This window comes from Symphalangus syndactylus, chromosome 13 (genome assembly GCF_028878055.3).
Source record: "Symphalangus syndactylus isolate Jambi chromosome 13, NHGRI_mSymSyn1-v2.1_pri, whole genome shotgun sequence".
NCBI lineage: Eukaryota > Metazoa > Chordata > Mammalia > Primates > Hylobatidae > Symphalangus > Symphalangus syndactylus.
In genome coordinates, this window is record NC_072435.2 from 35,622,436 (window position 1) to 35,649,988 (window position 27,553).

The 27,553-nt window shown below is 41.9% G+C and overlaps 2 protein-coding genes and 1 long non-coding RNA gene across 14 annotated transcripts in view; 1 reads left to right on the forward strand and 2 right to left on the reverse strand.

The window, feature by feature from the left end:
• The window catches only part of LOC129460776 (zinc finger protein 266), a 29,509-nt gene extending 28,702 nt beyond the window's left edge, over positions 1-807 (reverse strand). For 4 of the 7 annotated variants that reach the window (XM_063616018.1, XM_063616017.1, XM_063616019.1 and 1 more), the window contains exon 1: positions 157-611. The gene's annotated coding sequence lies outside the window, so the exon portion shown is untranslated. Of the gene's footprint in view, positions 1-156 lie in introns of all 7 variants that reach the window. The other 3 variants (XM_055239101.2, XM_063616014.1, XM_063616015.1) reach the window with 1 other exon arrangement.
• LOC134732292 (uncharacterized) lies at positions 646-27,264 on the forward strand. Its single transcript, XR_010115288.1, has 3 exons — positions 646-830; positions 19,074-19,226; positions 26,772-27,264. It is a non-coding gene; the product is annotated as an uncharacterized lncRNA (long non-coding RNA).
• Positions 10,574-27,553, reverse strand: part of ZNF560 (zinc finger protein 560) — a 56,842-nt gene continuing 39,862 nt past the window's right edge. For all 6 annotated transcript variants that reach the window (XM_055239096.2, XM_055239095.2, XM_055239097.2 and 3 more), the window contains 3 exons: positions 11,286-11,391; positions 10,977-11,082; positions 10,574-10,756 (listed from right to left, as the gene is read on the reverse strand). The gene's annotated coding sequence lies outside the window, so the exon portion shown is untranslated. The remainder of the gene's footprint in view (positions 10,757-10,976; positions 11,083-11,285; positions 11,392-27,553) is intronic.

Sequence of the window (27,553 nt, forward strand, 5' to 3'; positions counted from 1 at the left end):
ACGTTTATATTCACATAGAGAAATAAGTACAGCTTTATGTTTCTACCTGAATGTAGTGTGTCAAAAGTAAATACAGGACGCGCAAAGAGAAAAACAAATTCTCAGATAAAACAGGAGGAAGAAGCCCCCGAAACCAACTTTCACCCCAGTACTCACCGGGACGAGCTGGACTCGCCAGGTCCAGGAGATGAGGGGACGAAGGACCACAGTTAACCTGACTCGAACGACGAAAACTCGTTGTTTCTGGAAAAAAAAAAAAAAAAAGTCACAAAGAATCGCTGTGGAGGAGTTTGAAGCGGCAATCACCGTGTTTGCAGAAATCGTGAAGAAGCGCCCTTACCACAGATCCCGAAACGGCTCCTGGCCCAGGGCTGTTGCAGTGACAGCTCGAGTGGCTTTTTGGAACTGGCGGCGCCAGAAGGACCCGCGCTGCCCCAGCGGACGCGAGCGGAGCCGGCAAGGCCTCTCTAAGGAGGCCCCTCGGCGGCCTGGGGCAAACTGGTACTTTCACCACCCCTTCCACCGCTGGCTCTCGCCCGTTATCCGACCTCGCCAAAGCTGTATTAAGCCCCAACACCACCAGGAAAAAAACGGGTTTGGCTGCGCGGAGAAAGCGCCGGAAAACACAGCAGCGCTCCACTGACGTCACTTCCGCCTCCAGCCTCTAATCGAGAGGAGCTCTCGGGGATTGCAACCTCAGCCGAGCTGAACATCTTCAGGCAGAGAGATTCTGGTTTACTCCCCAGTGGCTACGGAGCCGCCTTGGAGGCCTTGGAGTCGGCTCAGCTTGAGGGATGCAAGCCAAAAGGGGCCCAGAGCACAAGGTTGAGGTTAGAACCAGGCCTGCGGACGGGGCTAACCCAGGGTGGGGTCGGTGGTGGTGTCAAAGTTAAAGGTGGGGGCTCCCCCACAGGATGCGCACAATGCTCACAAAAAGCTTTTATTCTCACTTCCTCCCACGTTCCTAGCACCCTCAAAATGATTCTTCCGTTGATAAACCCGCCAGTCCATGATATGGCCTATCTCCTTCATTCATTCAATCTAGTTTTAGTTTTTTTGTTTTTTGTTTTTTTGAGACAGGGTCTCACTGTGTAGTCCAGGCTGGCGTGCTGTGGGGCGAAACTCCTGGGCTCACGAGATCATCCCGCCTCAGCCTCTCGAGTAGCTGGGTCTACAGGCGCAGGGCACCACGCCCGGCTAATTTTTTTTTCCCCAGAAATGAGGTATGTTACCCAGGCTGATCTCAAACTCCTGGGCTCAAGCAATCATCCCGCCTCGGCCTCCCAAAAGGCGTGCACCGCGGCGCCGGGCCCAATTCAACTTCAGGCCAATATTTCCCCTTATTTCATTTATCTGGACGCCATGCTAAATTCTAATAGTTGATTCCTTTGTGTTTTCCATATGCTGATACTTTTTGTAAATGTTGATTTTTTTTCTTTGAATAATACATTATTTTCTGAGATCTTACCGTGAGTTCCAGGGCCTCCCGTACTGCGTTGTAAAATAGCACTGATAATCAGGCATTCACTTCTGCAGGAGTGATTCTAGTTTCTCCAGAAATCATTTTTGCTGTGGTTTGTAGTGGGTGGCCTTTGTGGAGTTAATGAAGTTATTTTGAACACTGTTTTACTAACATGAAGAACTGTTCATATACATTATCAAATATTTTATGAACCTATTGAATTGATAACTATTTTGCAGTTAATATTTCATCTAAAAAAGGATTTTCTTCTTTAAGTTTTCTCTCTTGCATTAAGAAGTCTCCATAAACTCTAGATTACATATAGATTTCCTAATTTTCTTCTGCAAATTATTACTTTAAAAACATTGAAATCTTTCATGCTCATGGGAATGTGTTTCAGCATGTGGTGTGGGATAGTGGATACAATATCTTTTTCCTCCAGAAACATGGCCAGTTATTGTAGTACCACATATTGATAAACTGTCCTTGATTTACTGATTTCAAATTCCATGTTTATTAAACTATAAATTCCTATGTATACCTGTATCTGATTCTAGACGCTATGCCAGTAATACATTTACTTATGCCAATATCAAGATCATAATCTTTTCATTCCAGTGGTTTTATATCAACTAATAATATTCCGTGGTAAAAATAATAATAATAATAATGGTAGCTTTTTTGTTTGTTTTTGAGACAGTCTTGCTCTGTACCCAGGCTGGAATACAGTGATAAGATCTCGGCTCACTGCAACCTCTGCCTCCTGGGTTCTAGGGATTCTCCTTTCTCAGCCTCCCGAGTAGCTGGGATTATAGGCACGCGCCACCACACTCAGCTAATTTTTATATATATATATTTTTTTTAGTAGAGATGGGGTTTCACCATGTTGGCCAGGCTGGTCTCAAACTCCTGACCTCAGGTGATCTGCCTACCTCGGCCTCCGAAAGTGCTGGCGGGAGCTACTGCACCTGGCGGTAGCTGTTTTCATATCTTACTACCCTAAATGCTTAATAGACATTAAATTTTTATGCTCCCAATGATGTAGCTATTATCATGATTTTTCCCTTTTGGTTTTTAGACCAGCTTTATTGAGATACAATTCACATATAACAAACACAGTTCACCCACTTAAAGCTATATAATTCAATATTAGTACATTCACAGTGTTGTTCAAACATAATTTTGGAACATTTTCATCACACTAAAAGAAATCTTTGAATGGGAAAACCCATTTACCTCCTCTTTAAGCTCCAGGGAACCACAAACCTACTTTATCACTACAGATTTTTCTTTTGTAGACATTTCATATGGATATAATCATACAATTTTTTAATTTTTATTTTTGTATAGACAGGGTCTCACTATGTTGCACAGGCTGACTTCGAACTCCTGGGCTCAAGCAGTCCTGCCTCGGCCTCCAAAAGTGCTGGGATTATAGGCGTGAGCCACCATGCCTGGTCTAAAATCATACAATCTTTTGTGAATAACTTTTTTCACTTAGCCTGTTTTTCAAGGTTCATCTGTATTATAGCCTAGATCATTCTATTTTATTGCTGAATGATATTCCATTCTATGTATATACCATATATGATTTGTCTTCAGTTGATAGACATTTGGTTTGTTTCCACTTTGGGGGTATTGTGATTAATGCTGCTATGAAAATTCACATATATCTTTTTGTGCATATTGGCTTTTATTTTTTGTTTTGAGAAATCACAGCTCACTGCAGCCTTTACCTCCTAGGCTCAAGCGATCCTCCCACCTCAGCCTCCTGAGTACCTGGGACCACAGGCATAAGCCACCACACCCAGCTAATTTTTGTATTTTTTGTAAAGACAAGGTTTTGCCCAGGCTGGTCTCAAACTCCTAAGCTCAAGCAACCTGCCGGCCTCGGCCTCCACCAAGGCATAAGCCACCACGCCCAGCTGGTTTTTATTTCTCTAGAGTATATATCTGGGAATGGAATTGCTGAGCCATACAGTAACTATCTATTTAAGAATTTGAAGAACTACCACACTGTTTTTGAAAGGGGCTGTACTGTTTTACATTCCCACCAGAAATGTATGAGGGCTCCAACTTCTCTATGTCCCTGCTAACATTTTAGTCTTTTTCATGTTAACTGTGTTAGTGGTGTGAGGTGATATCTCATGATTTTGACTTGTATTTCCCTAAGACTAGTGATGTTGAGCATCCTTTAATGTGCTTTGTTAGCCATTTGTATGCTGCTTTGGAGAAATTTCTGTTCAAATCCTTTGCCCCTTTTAAAATTTGGTTTCTGGCCGGGCGCAGTGGCTTGTAATCCCAGCAATTTGGGAGGCCGAGGCAGACAGATCACTTGAGGCCAGGAGTTCAAGACCAGCCTGGCCAACATCGTAAAAGATACAAAAATCAGCCAGGTGTGGTGGCACACACCTGTAATCCCAGCTACTTGGGAGGCTGAGGCAGGAGAATCACTTGAACCCAGGAGGAAGAGGTTGCAGTCAGCCAAGATTATGCCACTGCACTACAGCCTGGGTGATAGAGCCAGACTCTGTTTCGGGAAGAAAAAAAAAAAGAAGGTCTGGGTGCAGTGGCTCACGCCTGTAATCCCAGCACTTTGGGAGGCCGAGGCAGGAAGATCACCTGAGGTTGGGAGTTCAAGACCAGCCTGACCAACATGGAGAAACCCTGTCTCTACTAAAAATACAAAAAGTAGCCAGCCATGGTGGCACATGCCTGTAATTTCAGCTATTCAGGAGGCCTTGGCAGGAGAATCGCTTGAACCCAGGAGGCGGAGGTTGTGGTGAGCTGAGATGGCGCCATTGCAATCCAGCCTGGGCAACAAGAGCGAAACTCTCTATCTCAAAAAAAAAATTTTTCATTGAGTTGCAAGAGTTCTTTATATATTCTGAAGAGAGGTCCTTACCATATATATGATTTACAAATATTTTATCTCAATGGGTTTTCCTTCTCTTTCTTGATGGAATATTTTAGAATACTAAAGTATATAATATTGATAAGTGTCCTCTGAAGTATGAATTTAATGTTGATAATTTTTTGTTTGCAATGTTTTTGCACCTAAGAAAACAGTACTAAATCCAGTATCATGAAACTTTCTCCCTATACTTCTGGGAATTATTGTAGGTCTTACATGTTTAGGTCTTTGATCCATTGTCAGCTAACTTTTGTGGGGTTTTTTAATATTTTAATTTTTTAACTTAATCCTCAATGTGGTATCCGTTAACTTTTGTATGTGGTACAGTAGTAAAAGCCCAAATGCATTCTTTTGCAGTATGGTATCAATTTCTTCCAGAACTATTTGTTGAAAACATTCTTTTCATTCTTCATTGAATTACCCTGGCAGCCTTGTAGATCTGTTGACCATATATGTGAGGGCTTACTTCTGGACTCTCAATTCTATTCCATTAATCTACATGTTTATCCTTAAGCCAGTGCCACGTTGTTTTGATTACTACAATTTTGTAGCACTTTTTGAAATCCAAAAGCGTTACTCCTTCAACTGTGTTCCTTTTTTTCAGGGCTGTTTGGCTATTTGTTTTTTCCATTTCTATATAAAGTTTATGATAAGCCTGTCCATTTCTGCTGTGAAGCCAGTGCTAAATTAAAAAAAAAAAAATCAATGGAACTTGTTAAAGCATAGTAAGGCAGACTTTATTCAGTACCATCACGTTAGGTATAGGGACCACTGCAATAGGATTTTGCAGTGGAGGTGACAGAGTAGGCTAACTCTGAATATTATAGCATGAGCAAATGGGAATTTATAGCCAAGTTAAAGAGTAAAGGTCAGTGAATGGAAAATTGCTAAGAGGAATATCAGGGGTATGGAGGATGGTGGATAAACTGACCTAACATGATGTCTGATCACTTTAGCCTATAATTGGTAGATAGTAGAGATTCAGGAACCTGATCAGCTATCAAGGGTGATCTGATACTGAGGGTGGTAGGTTCTTGTTGTACTGGCTTAGCAGGGTTCTTGCTAAAACTCAGTTTACAAAAGTGTACACATGGGCCTAAGAAAAGTTTACGGAGCTTGACTATAGTTGAGTAAAGCAAAGACTCTGTCACCATCTGGAATTTCGATAGGGATTATGTTTAATCTATAGACCAACTTGGAGAGTACTGCCATCTTAAAAATAATATTAAGTATTCTTGGTCAGGTGTGGTGGCTCACGCCTATAATCCCAGCATTTTGAGAGGCCAAGATGGGCAGATCACTTGAGGTCAGGAGTTCAAGACCAGCCTGGCCAACATGGTGAAACCCCGTATCTACTAAAAATACAAAAATTAGTTGGGCATGGTGGCACATGCCAGTAATCCCAGCTACTCAGGAGACTGAGACAGGAGAATTGCTTGAACCCAGAGGCAGAGGTTGCAATGAGCCGAGATTGCACCAGTGCATTCCAGCTTGGGCAACAGAGCAAGACTCCATCTCAAAAATAATAATAAGTATTCTAATCCATGAACATGGGGTGACTTTCCATTACTTTTAGTCTTCTTTATCAACATTTTGTAGTATTCAGTATGCAAGTCTCGCACATCTTTTATCAAATTTATTCCCAAGTATTTTATTATTTTAATACTATAATAAATGGAATTGTTTTCTTTTCTTTTTTTTTTTCTTTTGGAGATGAAGTTTCGCTCTTATTGCCCAGGCTGGAGTGCAATGGTGCCATCTCAGCTCACTGCAACCTCCGCCTCCTGGGTTCAAGCAATTCTTCTGCCTTAGCCTCCTGAGTAGCTGGGACTACAGGCGCGCGCCACCATGCCCAGCTAATTTTTTTTTTGTATTTTTAGTAGAGATGGGGTTTCACTATGTTGGCCAGGCTGGTCTTGAGCTCCTGACCTCAGGCAATCCACCCACTTCGGCCTCCCAAAGTGCTGGGATTACAGGCATGAGCCACCACGCCCAGCCAGAATTGTTTTCTTAATTTCATTTTTGGCTTGTGCCATGATAGTATACATAAATACAACTGAGTTTTCTATGTTGATCTTGTTACCTGTAACCTTGTTGAACTTGTTTATCAGTTTTAATAGTTTAGTGGATTCCTTAGGATTTCCTACATAAAAAATCACATCAGTGGATAAACTTCTCCATTCCATTCTGGATTCATTTTCCTTTCCTTGTTCACTTACTTTTTAAATTCCAAATGGATGTGGAATTTTTCATCTTCCCTCACAATACTTTCCTCTCTCTCAAATGTAGTAATTAGTTGTGTTGAAAACATTCCTGATAATAAGCCATTCTTGCAATCCTAAAGTAAAACCGGTCATAGGGTGCTATTTTTTCTCATAACTGGATGAATTTTGCTAGAAATTGTATTTAGAAGATTTGCATACAAATGAGTTTTCTTTAAAATATCATTACCTAGGACTAATTTAATCTTACTAAGTACCACTAAATCTTATCATATTTGAGTGGATGCATTCACTTATTTGATTCTTACAATACCAAATCAGGCAGCTTATTACAAAATTCATCCACAGTTTACAGAAGATCAGACTGAGGTAAGAGAGGCCATTCAACTTCTACAAAATTACATAGCCAGCAAGAGGCAGAGGCAAGACATATACTCTAGCAGTCTGATTCTATTCTGTACTTCACTTTGCTCTATGACCAGTACAGCTTTAAAAGTTTCCTCACCTTTTCAAATATGTTGACCTCTGTGAAATGCTCTGAGATATTTCTTGTTTTCTTTTTTTTTTTTGAGACAGAGTCTACTCCATCACCAAAGCTGGAGTGGTGCAATTTCAGCTCAATGCAGCCTCCGCCTCCTGGGTTCAAGTGATTATTGTGCCTCAGCCTCCCAAGTAACTGGAATTACAGGCGTGCATCACCAAGCAGGGCTAATTTTTGTATTTTTAGTGGAGACAGTGTTTCACCATGTTGCTCAGGCTGGTCTCGATCTCCTGAACTCAGAGTGATCCGCTTGCCTCAGCCTCCCAATGTGCTGGGATTATAGACATGAGCCACCATACCTGGCCTGAGATATTTATTTTCATGTCCACCTGGCTGAAATTAGTATATATTTGGAGGACCAACTCCCCTTACCTAAAATTAATGTTTCAGTACCTCAACCCCTATCCTTTTCTCGTTTTCTCTTCATTAAGATAAAAGTCCCAGCCACGTATGTGGCTCATGCCTGTAATCCCATCACTTTGGGAGGCCAAGGTGGGTGGATCATGAGGTCAGGAGATCGAGACCATCCTCCTGGCTAACACGGTGAAACCCCGTCTCTACTAAAAATACAAAAAATTAGCCGGGCGTGATGGCGCATGACTGTAATCCCAGCTACTTGGGAAGCTGAGGCAGGAGAATTGCGTGAACCCAGGAGGTGGAGGCTGCAGTGAGCTGAGATTGTGCCACTGCACTCCAGCCTGGGCAACAGGGCGAGAGTCTCTCAAAAAAAAAAAAAAAAAAAAGAAAAGGAGATATAAGTCCCTTAAGGAGGCCAGGTGCAGTGGCCCACGCCTGTAATCCCAGCACTTTGGGAGGCTGAGGCGGGTGGATCACAGGTTCAGGAGATCGAGACCATCCTGGCTAAGATGGTGAAACCCCGTCTCTACTAAAAATACAAAAAAAATTAGCCAGGCGTGTTGGTGGGTGCCTATAGTCCCAGCTACTCGGGAGGCTGAGGCAGGAGAATGGTGTGAGCCCGGGAGGCAGAGCTTGCAGTGAGCCGAGATTGCGCCACTGAACTCCAGCCTAGGAGACAGAGCGAGATTCCGTCTCAAAAAAAAAAAAAAAAAAAGTCCCTTAAGGAGACCACAAGGATATGAAAAAGGCATGTGAATCCAGGCCTACACACAATTCCACTACATGAATACATGGAAGCCATTCCACATTTTGAATCACCATGCGCACACACAGAAATGCACACACACATACAGTTACTGTGCGTGCAGATGGTGTGACCTGGGAGCTTGAGCAGCTGGCTGCACGCAGGTAACAAACAAGCTAAGAGGGCAGAAGTCTAAGAAAGCATTTCACATAGCCATCCAAAGAAACTTTAAGGTTGTTCCTTTTCTCTCAGCCCTTAAAAAATGTCATTTAATTTGCTCTTTGCCTTTATGGTGGTGTGTTTTTTTGTTTTTGTTTTGTTTTTTGTTTGAGACAGAGGCTCACTCTGTCACCCAGGCTGGAGTGCAGTGGCGCGATCTCGGCTCACTGTAACCTCCAACTCCCAGGTTCAAGTGATTCTCGTGCCCAGCCTCCCCAGTAGCTAGGATTATAGATGTGTGCCACCACGCCAAGCTAATTTTTGTATTTTTAGTAGAGACAGGGTTTTGCCATATTGGCCAGGCTGGTCTTGAATTCCTGAACTCAAGTGATCTGCCCACCTCAGCCTCCAGAAGTGCTGGGATTACAGATGTGAGCCACTGCACCTGGCCTATGGTGGTTTGTTTTGCTTGTTGTTTTGAGACAGGGTCTTGCTGTCACCCACGCTGGATCACAGTGATGTAATCATAGCTCATTGCGGCCTTGAACTCCAGGGCTCAAGTGATCCACCTTGGCCTCCCAAAGTGCTGGCATTACAGAGCATGAGTAACCATGCCCAGCCCTTTATAGTTTCTGATAAGAAATCCACAGTTGGCTGGGTGCGGTCGCTCACGCCTGTAATCCCAGGCCAAGGAGGAGTCATCATGAGGCCAGGAGTTCGAGACCAGCCTGGCAAACATAGTGAAACCCTGTCTCTACTAAAAATACAAAAAATTATACAGGTGCGGTGGCGGGCGCCTTGTAATCCCAGCTACTCGGGGGGCTGAGGCAGGAGAATCACTTGAATCCAGGAGGTGGAGCTTGCAGTGAACCCAGATCATGCCATTGCACTCCAGCCTGGAGTGTGAGACTCCGTCTCAAAAAGAAAGAAAGAAAGAAGGGGGGGAGAAAGAAAGAGGAAAGAAAAAAGAAAGAAAGAGAAGGAGGAAGGGAAGAAAGGAAAGAGAAAAGAAAGGAAGGAGAAGAAGGGAGAAAGGAAGGAAGGAAGGAAAAAAGAGAAGAGAGAGGGAAAAGAGGAAAGGAAAGGAGGGGAAGGAAGGGAGGGAAAGGAAGGAAGGGAAGGAAAAAGAAATCCACAGTCAACTGAACTGTTCTTTTATTTATTTACTTCGAGGCAGGGTCTCACTCTATCACCCAGGCTGGAGTGCAGTGGCAGGCTCACAGTTCACTGCAGCCTCTACCTCCCATGCTCAAGCAGTTCTCTTATCTCGACCTCCCAAATAGCTGGGACTACAGGCACACGCAACCACACCCGGCTAATTTTTTTGTAGGGATGGGATTTTTCCATGTTGCCTAGACTGGTCTCGAACTCCTGGGCTCAAGTGATCTGCCTGCCTTAGCCTCCCAAAGTATTGTTGGGATTTTACAGGCATGAGCCACGAAACGTTCTCTTATAAGTAACATGTTATTACTTCCCAGGCTAATTTCAAGATGTTCTACTTATCTTTAGCTTTCACAACTTTAATTATTGTATGTTTTGGCTTATATTTCTTTGGGGTTATGTTTTGGGTTTATTAAATTTCTTGAATCTGAATATTCGTGTCTTTCATCAAATTTGAGAAGTTTTTCATCGTTACCTTTTCAAAAACTTATTGCATCACACATCTTCCTCTTCTTTTAGGACTCTAATATCATGAATGTTAGCCTTTTGTACGTTACACAGCCCCGTGAGGCACTGCTACTAGTATGCTGAATAGTTTGGGTTTATATTCAGGGCACTTTGAATATTATAACACTCTGGGCCTTTAAGTCCTATGGAGAACATAGATTTTTTTTTTTTTTTTTTTTTTTTTGGATGGAGTCTAGCTGTCACCAGGCTGGAGTGCAGTGATGCGATCTCAGCTCACTGCAACCTCTGCCTCCCAGTTCAACCGATTCTCCTTCCTCAGCCTCCTGAGTAGCTGGGATTACAGGCATGCACTGCCATGCCCAGCTGATTTTTGTATTTTTAGTAGAAACAGGGTTTCACCATGTTGGCCAGGATGGTCTCGATCTCATGATCTCGTAGTCCACTCCACCTGCCTTGGCCTCCCAAAGTGCAGGGATTAGAGGCATGAGCCACTGCGCTCGGCTGATTTTTTTTTTTTTTTAATCTGGACAGTTACCCAGTTGGGTTCAGCTTGCAAGTTTTAGTCAACACTCTGAGTTGTGGTTTCAATGGGAGCTTTATTTTCAAAGATTTTGTTGTACTCTTTGTGTCTACCTGGAGGCTAGACAACACGGAAGGTCATCTATCTCACAGTCCAACTCTCAAAGTCTATGGTATGTCTCATTGCCACCACAGGATTGCTTGGAGGCTGGAACCAAGTAAATAGAGAAAACAAACTGAGGTATTTATCTCCCTCTCTTTCTCACTGAGCATTAGAAACCACCCCTCCCACCCCCTTGTTGATATTACCAGAACCAGAGGGCTTCTTCTGGAGCTCTCCATGTTGGTCATGATACGTGCCTCTGGTTTTTCAGCCACACTGAGTACAGACCAGATGAAAGCAGAAGGGGGAAAACTGGTAAACTTACTGCCTACTTGGTGGTACCTTAAAAGCTGATTTTTTTTTCCATCTCCTTGCTGCTATTTACTTTTTAGATTCTTCAAATAGCTGATGCATTCTGTCCAGGTGTTATCCTGCATTCAGTGGGACAGACAGGATAACTGCATTTACTCCACCTTTCCCTAAACCAGAACCAATTTTGCCAAGTCATACACACACACACACACACACACACACACACAAACACACACATAAAATATAGGATGCATTCTCTTGTTACTTCTGGTTTCTTTCACAACATCATGTTTGTGAGATTCATCCACATTAGGGGGTGTACCTGTATAGTAGGCAGAATTCTGAGATGGTGCTTATGAGTCCTGCACTCTGGTATGCCTTGGTATAATCCCCTCCTGTTGAGTGTTGGTAGGATAAACAGTTTCCTCCTAATCAAGAAAATATAGCAAAGGTGATGCAATGTCAACCCTGTATTACATTATTTGGCAACAATGAAGGAATTTTGCAGATACAATTCAAGTCCCTATTCAGTCGATTACACATTACACAAAGCGAATAATCTCCTAGAATATCCCTAGGAGAACTTGATTTACTTACAGTATAGAGATATCTAGAGATATTCACCTGACCAAATTAGGTGAGTCCCTTCAAAGGGGATCTGGATATCAGAGACTAAAAAATAGCAGATGGCTGGGCGCCATGGCTCACACTTGCAGTTTGGGAGGCCGAGGTGGGCAGATCACAAGGTTAGGAGTTCGAGACCAGCCTGGCCAATATGGTGAAACCCCGTCTCTAGATAAAAATACAAAAATTAGCTGGGCATGGTGGCGCGTGTCTATAGTCCCAGCTACTCGAGAGGCTGAGACAGGAGAATCGCTTGAACCTGGGAGGCGGAGGTTGCAGTGGGCCAAGATCACGCCACTGCACTCCAGCCTGGGCAACAGAGCGACACTCCGTCTCAAAAAATAATAATAATAATAGCAGACATACTCTCTGTTGCTGGCATTGACAAAATAAGCTGTAAGGAATTCTACAGCCATAACAAAATTAATTCTGCCAACAATCTGACACAGATTAGAAGCACATTATTCTATATTTTAGCCCCAACCTCTCCAGATGAGAAGGAAACAGTGTAAGAATTCTGCCACCATGAAAAAGCTGAATGTTGTGATACCACCAAAGGATCACTGTCACTCTACAGCAATGGTCCCTTTCCAAAATGGAGGCACAGAGATGACAGGTGGAGAATTCAAAGCTTGGCCTGCAGGGAAACTCAACTAGATCCAAGACAAGATTGAAAATCAACACAAACATAAAGCAATCAACAAAATAAGAAATAAACATCTTAAGAAGTAATTAAAGCTACAGGAACTGAAAACCTCACTTAAGGAATTTTAAAATAAAATTGAAAGCTTCATCAACAGCCTATACCAAGCAGCAGAATTTCAGAGCTTGAAGACTGGTCTTTCAACTAACCCAGTCAGACAAACACAAAGAAAAAAATGTAATGAGCAAAGTCTCCAAGAAATATGGGATGATGTAAAGTGATCAAATTTACAAATTACTGGCATTCCAGGGAGAGAAGGAGAAAAAGTAAGCAACCTGGAAACCATACTTGAGAGAATAATTTAAGAAAATTTCCCTAATTGTGCTAGAGAGGTAGCCATCCATATATAAGAAATCCAGACAACATTGCCAGATACTACATAAAACGAACACCACCAAGACATATAGTCACCAGCCTAGGGTCAACGCTAGAGAAAAAAGCTTAAAGGCAGCTAGAGGAAACGGCACATCAGGTACAAAGGGAATCTCATCAACAGGCTAATAGCAGACTCCTCAGGAGAAACCCTACAAGCCAGAAAAGACTGGGGGCCTATTTTCATCATTCTTGAAACTCCAACCAAGAATTTCAAACCTGACCAAACTAAGCTTCATAAGAATAGAATAAATAATATTTCTAAAGACAAGCAATCACTAAGGGATTTCATTACCACTAGACCAGTCTTACAATAAATCCTTAATGGAGTTTTTGTGTGTGTGTGGGGGGGGTTTGTTTGTTTTTCAGACATTTCACTCTTGTTGCCCAGGCTGGAGTGCAATGATGCAATCTTGGCTCACGGCAACCTCTGCCTCCTGGGTTCAAGTGATTCTCCTGTCTCAGCCTCCCGAGTAGCTGGGATTACAGGCATGAGCCACCACACCCAGCTTTTTTTTCTTTTTTCTTTTTTTTTTTTTTTGAGTGGAGACAGGGTTTCTCCATGTTGGTCAGGCTGGTCTTGAACTCCTGACCTGAGGTGATTCACCCTCCTCAGCCTCTCAAACTGCTGGGATTACAGGCATGAGCCACTGCACCCGGCCCCTTAACGGAGTTCTAAACATGAAGACAAAAGAATGATACCTGCTACCACAAAGCAACCAAACCTAAGTACACAGCCCACAGACCTTTTGAAGCAAAAACAAAATAGAAACTATAAAACAACCACCTAACAGCTTCATAATAGGATCAGATCCTCACATATCAATAATAGCCTTGAATGTAAATGGTCTTACCACCCCATTTAAAAGGGACAGAGTGGCAATCTGGATAAAAGCAACAAGTACCATTCTTCTGTTATCTTCAAGAGACCTATCTCACACATATGAGACACCCATGGACTCAAAAAGTGGGAGAAAGAGCTATCATGCAAATGCAAAACGAGAGCATGGATCATTATTCTTTTCTTGGATAAAATAGACTTTAAACCAACAACAGGAAAAAAGGACAAAGAGCACTATATAATAATAAAGGGTTCAATCCAACAAGATGACAACCTCCAACATTAGAGCATTTGCACTCATAAAACAAGTGCTTCTAGACCTACAAAAAGACAGCCAAACAAGAATAGTGGCAGACTTCAACACCCCACTGGCAGTGTTAGATCACTGAGGCAGAAAACTAACAAAGAAATTCTGGACTTCAATTTGAAACTTCACCAATTGGACTTAATAGATATCCACAGAACATTCTACCCATCAACCACAAATACATATTCTTCTCATCTGCACACAGAACACTCAAAGACCACATTCTCAGCCATAAAGCAAGTCTCAATAAATTCATTCAAAATTTGAAAATCATACCAACCATACTCTCAGACCACAGTGAAATAGAAATAAAGATCAATACCAAGATCTGTCAAAATCACACAATTACATGGAAATTGAACAACTTGCTTCTGAATGATTTTTGGGTAAACAGCTAAATTAAGGTGGAAATTTAAGAATTCTTTGAAATTAATGAAAGCAAAGAAACAAGATACCAAAATCTCTGGGATGCAGCTAAAGCAGGGTTAAGAGAAATGTTTGGAGTGCTAAAACACCTACAGCAAAAACTTAGAAAGTCAGCACCATATGAAGTGAAAAAACAAAAAAGGAACATATCTCAAAATGATAGAGCCATCTATGACATAGCTACAGCCAACATCATACTAAATGGGCAAAAGCTGGAAGCACCCCACTTAAGAATTGAAAAGGCCGGGCACAGTGGCTCATGCCTGTAATCCCAGCACTTTGGGAAGCCAAGGTGGGTGGATCACCTGAGGTGAGGAGTTCGAGACCATCCTGGCTAACATGGTGAAACCTTGTTTCTGCTAAAAGTCCAAAAATGAGCCTTGAACCCAGGAGGTGGAGGTTGCAGTGAGCCAAGATCGCACCATTGCACTCCAGCTTAGGCAACAAGAGCAAAATTCTGTCTCAAAAAAAAAAGGAAAAAACTGAAAAAAGGCCAGGCATGGTGGCTCTTGCCTGTAATCCCAGCACTTTGGGACACTGAGGCAGGTGGATCATGAGGTCAGGAGTTCAAGACTAGCCTGGCCAAGATGGTGAAACCCTGTCTCTATTAAAAATACAAAAATTAGCTGGGTGCAGTGGCAGGCGCCTGTAATTCCAACTACTTGGGAGGCTGAGGCAGGAGAATCGTTTGAACCCAGGAGGCAGAGGTTGCAGTGAGCCAAAATCATGCTGTTGCACTCCAGCCTGGGTGATAGGGCAAGACCTTGTCTCAAAAAAAAAAAAAAAAAAAAAGAACTGAAAAAAGACAAGGATGTGCACTCTAACCACTGCTATTCAACATAGTACTAGGAGTCCCAGCCAGAGCAATCAGTCAAAGAAATAAAAGGCACCCAAATAAGACTATTTGTCTTTACTGTTGATATCAGTCTGTACATAGAAAACGCTATAAGACTCCGACAAAAGGCCCCTGGAGCTGATAAACAACTTCAGAATTTAGAAAACTCAATTCAGTTCTGGATACAAAAATCAATGTATAAAAATCAGCATTTATTTGTTTATTTGTTTTTAAAGATACAGTCTCGCTGTTGCCCAGGCTGGAGTGCAGTGGCACAATCTCGGCTCACAGCAACCTCTGCACATCAGCCTCCCGAGTATCTGGGATTATAGGCATGCAGCACCATATGCAGATAATTTTTGTATTTTTACTAGAGACAGGGTTTCACCATGTTGCCCAGGCTGGTCTTGAACCCCTGCCTCCAAGTGACCAGTCTGCCTCAGCCTCCCAAATTGCTGGGATTACAGGCATGAGCCACCACACCAAATCACTATTTCTATACACCAATAATGTTCAAGCTGAGAGCCAAATCAAGATGCAATCCCATTTACAATAATCACAAAATAAAATACCTAGGAATACATCTAACCAAGGAGGTTAAGGTTTCTGCAAGAAGAACTACAAAACACTGCTGAAAGAAAATGGAAAAACATCCCATGGTCATGGACAGGAAGAATCAGTATCATTAAAATGGCCATAGTGCCTAAAGCAGTGTGCAGATTCAACACTATTCCTATCAAACTCTCAATGTCATTTTTCAAAGAATTAGAAAAAAAAACTTCTAAAATTTATACAGAACTTAAAAAGAGCCCAAATAGCCAAAGCAATCCTATGCAAAAAGAACAAAACCAGAGACATCACCCTACCTGATTCCAAACTACACCACAAGCTTACAGTAACGAAAATAGCATGGTACTGTTACAAAAACAGACACATACACCAATGGATCAAGGTTAAAAAATTTAAAAAGCCACATACCTACAACCGTCTGATCTACAAAGTCAACAATAACAAGCAATAGAGAAATAATTCCCTATTCAATAAATGGTACTGGGAATAACTCACTAGCCATCTGCAGAAGAATAAAACTGGATCCCTACCTTTCACCATGTACAAAAATTCAGGATGGATTAAAGACTTAAATGTAAAACCTAGAACTGTAACAATCCTAGAAGAAAACTTAGGAAATACCATTCTGGATATCAGCCTTAGCAAAGGTCTGTGAATAAGTCCCCAAAAGCAATTGCAATAAAAACAAAAATTGATAAGTAGGACCTAATTTAACTAAATAGCTTCTGTACAGTAAAAGAAACTATCAAGAGAGTTAGACAACCTACAGAAGAAAATATTTTCAAATTATGCATCTGACAAAGGTCTAATATCCAGAATCTATAAGAAACTTAATTCAACAAGCAAAAAACAAATCCCATTAAAAAGTGGGCAAATGGTTTGGCGCGGTGTCTCACACCTGTAACCCCAGCACTTTGGGAGGCCAAGACAGGAAGATAACTTGAATTCAGGAGTTTGAGACCAGCCTGGCCAGCATGGTGAAACCCCCATCTCTACCAAAAATACAAAAATTAGCTGGGCATGGTGGCGAACATCTGTAATCCCAGCTACTCACGAGGCTGAGGCAGGAGAAGCGCTTGTATCCGAGAGGTGGAGGTTGCAGTGAGCGGAGATCGTGCCACTGCACTCCAACCTGGGTGACACAGTGAGACTCCATGTAAGCAAAAAAGGGGGGCAGGGCAAGAGAACATAAACAGGCAGTTCTCAAAAGAAGACATACATGCAGCCAATAAACATAGGAAAAAATGCTCACTACTAATCATTAGAGAAATGCAAATCAAAACCACAATTAGATACCATCTCACACCAGTCATAATGGCTACTATTTAAAAGTCAAAAAACATGTTGGCCAGGATGCAGAGAAAAGGGAACATTTTTATACACTGTTGGTTGGAATGTACTGTGGAAAGTAGTGTGGAGACTTCTCAAAAGAACTTATAACAAAGCTACCACTGTAACCAGCAATGCCATTGCTGGGTATATACCCAAAAGAAAATAGATTTTTCTATCAAATAGACACATACACTCATATATTCATCACAGCAATATTCACAATGGCAAAGACATGGAATCAACCTAGATGCCAATCAACAGTGGAATGGATAAAACGTAGTACATATACACCATCGAATACTACACAGCCATAAAAAAGAACAATATCATATCCGCTGCAGCAACATGGATGAAGTTGGAGGTGATCATCCTAAACAGATTAACGCAGGAACAGAAACCTAAATACTATATGTTGTCATTTGTAAGTGAGAGCTAAATGAGTACACATGGATAAAACGATGGGAACAATAGACACTAGAGACTACTGGCGGGTAGGTGGGAGGCTGGGGGAGGACAGGGTTGAAAAACTACCTATGGGATACTATGCTTACCACTTGGATGATGATGGATCATTCGTTTCACAAACTCCAGCAATACACAATTTACCCATGTTACAAACATGCACATGTATGCCCTGAACCTAAAGGTCAGAAAAAATAATGTACTACAATGTAAGCAAAAATTAAAAATAGAAACTAACAAAATAGAACACTATAGACTGAACTGTGTATACCCTCCTCCCCCCACAATGTTCATATCTCAAAATCCCAATACCTAAGGTGTTTATATTTGAATATGGGGGCTTCTAGAGGTAATTAGGGTTGGATGAGATCATGATGATGGGGCTCTCATGATAGTATTAGTACCTTATAAAGAAGAGACACAAGAGAGTTTGCTGTATCTGTCAGCCAAAGGAGAGCCAGCAGAATGAGAGATAAAGAGAAAGCAGCACTCTACAAGCCAAGAAGATGCCCTCACCAAAAACCAACCATGCTGGCACCCTGAAAACATTTACAGCCTCCATAACACTGAGAAAATTAATTTGTTGCTTAAGCCATCCTGTGATAATTTGTTGTGTCAACACAACTTTACTACAGAAATCAAACGAAAAATATAATAATCAAACCCATTTATTTTGAAAGGAATTAACAAAACTAAGTAAATTATAGCAATATTAATGTTTTTCATAAAGGAGAAAAGGCACAAGGAAATGATATCAGGAATGAAAAGGGGTATGCAAAAGGTATGTAACAGCAAAAGCCACAAATACTTAAAATATCAGAAAATATTATAAACATTGAGCATAAATTTTAAAATACAAAACTACCTATAAAAACAACTCTTGCCATAACAGACTTAAGATGAAATTGGAAAAGAATAAATAAAAACTCTAAAAAGATGAAATTGGAAACCTTACTAGTGCCTACAAAATATAAAAATAATTGAGTCCATGCTTTGAATTCATTCCAAAACATGAAAATAAAATCCCATAACAATGGCAACAAGTAATCCAGATTCAGCTGATTCTGCCAGTGAATTGTGACTGATAATACTTGTAATAAGAAAGTACTGTATGAGTTAAGGAAAGGAGAAAATATGCCAACCCTAACCTTCATACAAAAAAGCAGGCAATGATAGACTAAGAAAAGAATATTGCTTGGAACAGGCCCCAAGCCTGAACATAAGCAGGCCATGAGAAACTGGCCATAAACAAGATCTCTGCAGTACTGTGACATACTCATGATGGCTATGATGCACACACTGGAGGTTGCTGGTTCACCAGAATAAGGGCAAGGAACACCTGGCCCACCCAGGGTGGAAAACTGCTCAAGGCATTCCTAAACCACAAACAATGGCATGAGCAATCTGTGCCTTAATGACATGTTCCTGCTGCAGATAACAAGCAAGAGCCTGTCCCTTGGTTCTCCATAAAGAATACATTCAGTTAATCTATAAACTGTAGAAATGATGTTTATCATGAGTTTACTGTCAATAAATAGGTGGGTCAAACTCTGTTTGAGGCTGTCAGCTCTGAAGGCTGTTAGCCCCCTGATCCCACTTTGCACTCTTATTTTTGTGTCTGTGTCTTTATTCCTCTAGCACTGCTGGGTTGGGGTCTCCATGACCAAGCTGTTCTCAGCAAGTGGCGCCCAAACATGGGCCCGAACCCGGGTTGAAGGGTCACCAGAGCGATAGTTGGAGAACGTGGAACTATGCTGGAGGACACCTGAGTACTCTTAAGCAATGCCCGTGGTGAGTAAGAAGGGGAGCTCAGAAGCATCAGGGTAACAATGGGACAAGGGTCAAGCAGGCACAATTGAGTCTGCCTCGGCAGCTCCTCAGAAAAGGAGGAGTGAAAGTTAGCACTAGCCGACTTATGCAGCTTTTTAGTGTGGTAGAGAAATATTGCCCCTGGTTTCCGAACTGAGGAACTATGGAGGTAGAGGTCTGGAAGGAGGTAGGCAGCACACTGAAAAAGGCATATAAAGATGGTACTGAGGATATTCCTGTAACTATCTAGTCAGTGTGGGCTCTGATTCATTCCACCTTGGAACCTTTTCACACTGATGAGGAGGAGGAAGGAGACAAGAGGGGGAGAGTGATAATGTTGTGAAAGAGATAAAAGAACAGATCTGTCCACCACTTAAAAGAGACCCAAGAAGGAGAAGCTTGTCCCTGCCCCTCAGCACCCCCTGAATACCTTGAAGATAGAGAATGGCCTGACCCTCTGGATCTTCCTTTTCCGGAGGACACTGAGCAAAAAGTAGTCTCCCCAACAACTGTTCAAGCAGCGCCCTGAGCAACTGCCCTCAGTTCTATTCAGGCAGGAATTCAGCAAGCTAGAAGAGGGTAATTTAGAGGCTTGGCAGTTCCCTGTTAGGATACACCCCCCAGATCAACAGGGGAATGTTATGGCTACATTTGAGGCTTTTCCCTTTAAATTACTGAAAGAGTTTAAACAGGCTATCAATCAGTATGGACCAGGTTCTCCTTTTGTGATGGGTCTGTTAAAGAATGTTGCTACCTCCAGTCAGATGATTCCCATTGGTGGGACGCTCTTACTTAAGCCTGTCTGGCTCCTGCTCAGTTTTTACGGTTTAAGACCTGGTGGCCAGATGAAGCTTCTACTCAAGCTGCCTGCAGTGCACAAGTTCAACCTCCAATTAATATAACTACTGACCAACTTTTGAGAGTTGGTGGCTGGGCTGCATCAGACGCACAAGTGGTCATGCAGGATGATGCTATACATCAGCTTAGAGGAGTGTGCATTAGAGCTTGGGAAAAAAATCTCTTCAGGTGGAGAACAATACCCTTCTTTTAGTGCTGTTAAGCAGGGGCTGAAAGAACCCTATGCAGATTTTATAGCTCTGTTACAGGAGTCTCTTAAAAAGGTGATTGCAGATTCAACTGCTCAGGATATAGTGTTGCGGTTATTAGCTTTTGACAATGCTAATCCCAAGTGCCACGCTGCTCTGTGACCTATTAAAGGGAAAGCACATTTAGTTATGTCAAGGCCTGTGACAGTATTGGAGGTAATCTGCATAAAGCTACTCAGTGCAAGCCATGGGAGGACAGAGTGGGTAAAGGAAATGCTCCATTTCCTGGAGCTTGTTTCAACTGCAGGAGACATGGGCATACGAAGAGAGAATGTAGAAAAAATCAGAGGGTCCAACGGCCCATTGATGGAAAAAAGAAAACTGCTGAACCAGATCTATACCTGAAGTATAAAAAAAGGAAAGCATTGGGCCAATCAGTGTCATTCTAAATTTGATAAAGATGGAAACCCAATTTCGAGAAACGCCATGAGGGGCCAATCCCGGGCCACATTCCAAACCAGGGCATTCCCGGCTCAGGCCACTCCCTCACCCCTGTATAATGCTTGTCCCCCACCACAGCTGGTAGTGCCACAGTAGATCTGTGTTGCACCAGGACTGTGAGTCTCCTGCCTGGAAAGCCACTGCAGAAAGTACCAACAGGAGTCTGCAGACCTCTGCCAGCAGGAATGGTAGGACTACTTCTGGGAAGATCTAGTTTAAATTTAAAAGGAGTGCAGGTTCATACAGGAGTAATTGATTCGGATTGTAATGGGGAAATTCAAATCGTTATATCTACCTCCGTTCCTCAAAAGGCAGAACTGGGAAAGCATATAGTGCAGCTTCTGTTTTTACCATATGTGGGACTAGGAAAAAGTGAAACTAAAAGAACAAGGGGATTTGGCAGTACAAATAAACAAGGGAGAGCCACCTACTGGGTAAATCAAATTACTGATAACCGTCTACCTGTGAAATAACTATTCAGGGAAAGAAATTTAAAGGTTTGGTAGATACAGGAGCGGACAGTTAAATCATATCTCTGCATCACTGGCCATCTGCATGGCCAATTCAGCCCACTCAATCTAACACAGTTGGAGTTGATAAAGCCCCTGAAGTATATCAAAGTAGTTATACTTTGCATTGTAAAGGGCCCGATGAACAACCTGGGACTATTCAACCAATTATAACTTCTATACCTATAAATTTATGGGGGCTCTCCCCCCATAAATTTATTACAACAATGGGGAGCACAAGTTCTAATTCCTGAGCAATTATACAGCCCTCAAAGTCAACATATGATGCATGAAATGGGGTATGTCCCTGGTATGGAACTAGGAAAAAATTTGCAAGGTTTGAAGCAACCTCTTCAAACGGAAAGACAAAGTTCCCGCCAAGACTTAGGATACCATTTTTGATGGTGGCCACCATTAAGCCTCCAGAGCCTATCCCGTTAAAATGGCTGACAGACAAGCCAATATGGATAGAACAGTGGCCGCTGAGTAAAGAGAAACTGGAGGCTTTAAATGAACTAGTCAAAGAACAGCTTCAAAAGGAACATATAGCTCAAACGCTCTCCCCTTGGAATTCCCCAGTTTTCGTAATTAAGACAAAACCTGGTAAATGGAGAATGTTAACTGACTTAAGGGCCATTAATTCAGCTATATAACCTATGGGGGCATTACAGCCAGGACTGCCTTCTCCTGCTATGATTCCAAAAAACTGGCCTTTAATAGTCATAGATTTAAAAGACTTGTTTCTTTACTATCCCCTTAGCTCAGCAGGACTGTGAACAGTTTGCATTTACGATTCCTGCGGTAAACAACCTGCAGCCTGCTAACCATTTCAATTGGAAAGTGTTGCAGAAGGCATGTTAAACAGTCCAGCAATTTGCCAGACTTACGTAGGGCAAGCAATTGAACCTACTCATAAAAGATTTTCACAGTGTTACATTATTCATTATATGGATGATACTCTTTGTGCTTCCCCCACTCTGAAAATATTACTCCAATGTTATGATCACTTGGAAAATTCAATTTCTCGTGCCAGTTTAATTACAGCTCCTAACGAAATTCAGACTACTACTCCTTACTTCTACTTGGGGACCTTAGTAAATGTCACCACAATAGTGCCACAGAAAGTAGCCATATGTAGGATCAATTGAAAACATTGAATCAGACTTTCAAAATTTACTAGGGTATATTAATTGGATATGGCCTGCTCTAGGCATTCCGACTTATGCCATGAGTAATCTGTTTTCTATCCTTAGAGGAGATCCTAGTGTCACAAGCCCTTGGCAATTAACAAAAGAGGCTGAGACAGAGCTGCAACTAATCGAAAAGCAAGTCCATAAGGCCCAAATAAATAGAATAGATCCAGAGAATAATCTAGATTTGCTAACTTTTCCAACTCATCATTCACCTATTGGTGTTATTGTTCAAGAGCAAGATCTTGTAGAGTGGCTTTTCCTTCCACATACTAATTCACGGACTTTGACTCCTTAGTTGGATCAAATTGCTACTATGATAGGAAATGGAACTCAGATTGTTAAATTACATGGATATGATCCTGGAAAAATTATTGTCCCTCTCACAAAGACACAAATACAGCAAGCTTTTGTAAATAGTCTTACTTGTCAAGCCCATTTAGCTGACTTTGTGGATATTCTCAATAACCATTTCCTAACATGAAACTTTCAATTTTTGAAATTAACTAATTGGATTCTCCCTAAAATAACTAAATTCAAACCAATTGAAGGTACTGAGAATGTCTTCACAGGAGGGTCTAGTAATGGTAAAGCCTCTTATTCTGGATCGAAAGGTAAAGTTTTTCAGACGCCTATACTTCAGCTCAAAAAGCAGAGCTTGAGGCTGTAATTGAGGCATTGACTGCTTTTAATATGCCTATTAATGTGATTTCTGATTCTTCATATGTGGTTCATTCTACACAGTTAGTTGAAAATGCTCAGCTATGATTCCACACAGAGGAGCAACTGATGACTATATTTACCCAATTGCAAACAGCAGTTAGGAGTAGAATGCACCCTTTTTACATCACTCACATTAGGGCTCATACACCTCTTCCAGGATCTTCGACTGCAGGGAATCAAATGGCTGATCGCCTAGTTGCTACTGCAATATCTAATGCTAGACACTTTCACAATTTAACACATTAATGTCTCCAGTTTCAAACACAGATACAGCATTACCTGGAAAGAAGCTAAAGCTATTATTCAGCGATGCCCAACTTGCCAAATGGTGCATTCCTCATCTTTTACAAGAGGAGTTAATCCTCAAGGGTTGGAACCTAATTCTCTTTGGCAAATGGATGTCACACATGTTCCCTCGTTTGGGAGACTAGCTTATGTACATGTATGTGTAGACACCTTTTCTCACTTTGTCTGGGCTACATGCCAATCAGGAGAGTCTTCTGCCTGTGTTAAACATCACCTTTTGTGGTGTTTTGCAGTGATGGGCATTCCAGCTTCTATTAAAACAGATAATGTCCCAAGCTATACTAGCAAAGCTCTAGCTACATTCTTCTCTATATGGAATATTGAACACATTACTGGTATCCCATATAATTCTCAAGGACACGCCATAGTGGAAAGAATGAATCTCTCCCTAAAACAGCAGTTGCAAAAACAGAAAGGGGGAGACAGTGACTATAGGACTCTGCACATGCAACTAAATCTAGCATTATTAAATTTTTTGAGCCTGCCTAAAGGCCGATTGTTATCAGCAGCTGAAAAACATTTACAGAAGACAGCTAAAAAGGCAGAAGTGGAACAACGGGTTTGGTGGAAAGACCCGATAACAAAAGATTGGGAAACAGGTAAAATAATAACATGGGGCAGAGGTCATGCTTGTGTTTCTAAAGGACCGAATCAACAGCCAATTTGTGTGCCATCAACACATCTAAAGCCCTACTATGTTGGGGTGATCAGACCGAACACCAGGCCATGGGGGCTATGAAGTATGGCAGAGTCAAAGGAATGAGACAAGTTAAGAGTTCATAGGGTGGGTCCAGGGGGCCAATGCTAGTATGGAGGCTGTGAAGGCCCTGAGCTCTGGGAGCCCACACTATTGTTGATCAAAGAAGCAGGTGGTGAGGACGTGCAGATTTGGGGGTAGACAGGTGAGGACGTGGGGGTAGAAAGGTAGTGGTGCATCAAGTGTAGCTGTGATGGTTTAGCATATGCTCTGCTACTTGAGATAATGGAGAATAGGTTCTTCTAACTCAAGATACAATCGATTTATGAGCCACAAGGGGTTTTATGCCCTGGGCTTAGACTGTAGTGCAGTGGGGCAGGCTTCCACCCTTAGGCACAGAGCTTGGTGTTCCATAGGCCACGAGGGGTTTTGGACCCTGGACCCAGGGCAAGTTCCAAGACTCTTTTACATTATGTCAGACAAGCAAGCCCTGCCTCAGCCCTTCTACCAACACAGAAGTGGAACAATGGGTTTGGTGGAAAGACCCAATAACAAAAGGTTGGGAAACAAGTAAAATAATAACATGGGGCAGAGGTTATGCTTGTGTTTCTCCAGGACCGAATCAACAGCCAATCTGGGTGCCATCGAGATATCTAAAGCCATACTATGAGCCAGATAACCAGGAAGAGGTTTGGGGAGGATCCCAAAGACCCACTCGTGGCAGCATTATCCAAGTTGACACTGAGGATGACCCCCAGCTGTCACGAGCAACACTCATTGAACACAGCCACCTACCTGGGGGCAGATCAAGAAGCTGTCACAGATGGCGAAGAAAACCTGAGGAAAGCAGGACAACCAGTCACAATGAGTAATTTAATGATAGCTATGATAGTGGTGATCACCATTGCCATGAGTATTCCTTCAGCAAGGGCTGACACAGAGGGCAGTTATACTCATTGGGCATATTTACCTTTTCCACCACTTCTATGGCCTGTAACTTGGCTGGACCCTCCTAGTGGAGGTATACACTAATGATAGCTCTCGGATGCCTGGTCCTACAGATGATAGAGGCCCATCTCACCCACATGAGGAAGGAACTGTTATGAATATTTCTTTAGGATTTAAACATCTGCCCATCTGTTTGGGAAAGGCTGCTAGTTGCCTACCCCCTCAGTATCAATCTTGGCTGGCAATAATGCCTGGACGTAATCACTCTATGGCACAGTTACACATGCTTTCTGATCTCAGTATTTACCATAATGAATCTGCTCCTCTAATTGAGGCACACCGCACTCAAAAACCTATTTGTAAACAGGATTGGACCTGGTCAGAAAAAATGAACATGCTTGTTTGGGAAGATTGCATTGCAGAACAGGTAGAGGTGCTACATGTTTCCTATGGAATCATTATTGATTGGTCCCCTAAGGGGATGTTTAGCATGAATTGCACCTCTGTCTGCATGCGATGGCCACATTATGTTCAGCTGGTCTGAACAAAATGATCAGATGGTAAAAATGATAAGTACGGCAAGAGTTCCTATTAACTGGAAACATGGCGGTATAGTGGCCCCTCAACCTCAAATGATATGGCCCACTGTAGGAGCTAAACAGAAGGATTTGTGGAAACTATTAATAGCTCTTAATAAGATCAAGATTTGGGTAGGAAAATATACTATGCCATCATAATATAATCCTAATTACATTTTAGAACTTGTTGAAAACAGTACAATTTGGATACAACGTTGTGTTCGCCCTCCTTTTGTTGGTAATGGGTGATCTAAAATTTGACACCCCTAATTATCATGTAACTTGCCAGGAAGGTAGATTGTTCTCTTATGTGAACTCTTCCTTATTTAATACTAATCATTCTATCCTAGTAGTGAGAGCTCGAGAAGGAGTATTGTTACTGGTGAAGCTTTCCCATCCTTGGGAAGCCTCTCCCTCTGTACATATTATTGAAATTCTTCAGAAAATTCTAAGAAGCTCTTGGTGTTTCATTGCTACTTTAATCTTGATTATTATGGGACTGATGGCTGTCACAGCTACTGCTGCAGTAGCTGGAGTTGCACTACATTCATCAGTGCAGACAGCAGATTTTGTAAGTAAATGGCAAAAGAACTCTACTCTGCTGTGGAACTCTCAAACTAAAATAGACCAAAAGATAGTTAATCAAAACAATGATCTCCAACCAACTGTAATGTGGCTGGGAGATCGAGTAGCTAGTTTGGAATACAGAATGCAGCTGAAATGCGACTGGAATACTTGTGACTGTTGTATCACTCCTCACTATTATAATGAATCACAGCATGAATGGGAAAGAATTAAAAAAAGCATCCGGAAGGACACTCTGCAAACTTGTCTTTGGATGTTGCAAAATTAAGAGAACAAATATTTCGAGCATCCCAGGCACACTTGACCTTAATGCCAGGAACTGGCGTGCTTGAAGGAGCTACAGATGGATTGGCAGCCATAAATCCTATGAAATGGATAAAAACACTTGGAGGTTCTGTGATTTCTATGATGGTTGTGCTATTAATCTGTGTTGTCTTTGTGTAGTCTACAGATGCAGATCCCGACTCCTGCAAGAAGTAGCTCACTGTGATAAAGCCACCTTTGCTTTTATTGCCCTGGAAAAACAAAAAGGAAGACATGCTGGGAATAGGCCCCAAGCCTGCCCATAAACAGGCCATGAGAAACGTCATAAACAAGATCTCTGCAGCATTGTGACATGCTCGTGATGGTTATGATGCACACACTAGAGGTTGCTGGTTCATCAGAATGAGGGCAAGGAACACCTGGTCCACCCAGGGCAGAAAACCGCTTAAAGTGTTCCTAAACCACAAACAATGGCATGAGCAATCTGTGCCTTAATGACATGTTCCTGCTGCAGATAACAAGCCAGAGCCTGTCCCTTTATTCTCCTTAAAGAATACTTTCAGTTAATCTATATACTGCAGAAATGATGTTTATCACAGGCTGTCAATAAATAGGTGGGTCAAACTCTGTTTGAGGCTGTCAGCTCTGAAGGCTGTTAGCCCCCTGATCCCACTTTGCACTCTATCTCTATGTCTGTGTCTTTATTTCTCTAGTGCCACTGGATTGTGGTCTCCATGACTGACCTGGTCTCAGCAAATATTATATGCCAATGTTAATAATATTTTTAAAAAATCTTTACACTATAGGTATATAAAATATTCTAGCAAAAGAAAAGTTAACCCATTATACTCAAATTGCATTTTTCTGGAATTACAAGATGATATAACATTGGAATGTCAATCAGTTATCTTTCCACATTTTAAAAAATCTTTTATTTACTTACACATTTAAATATTAGGTAT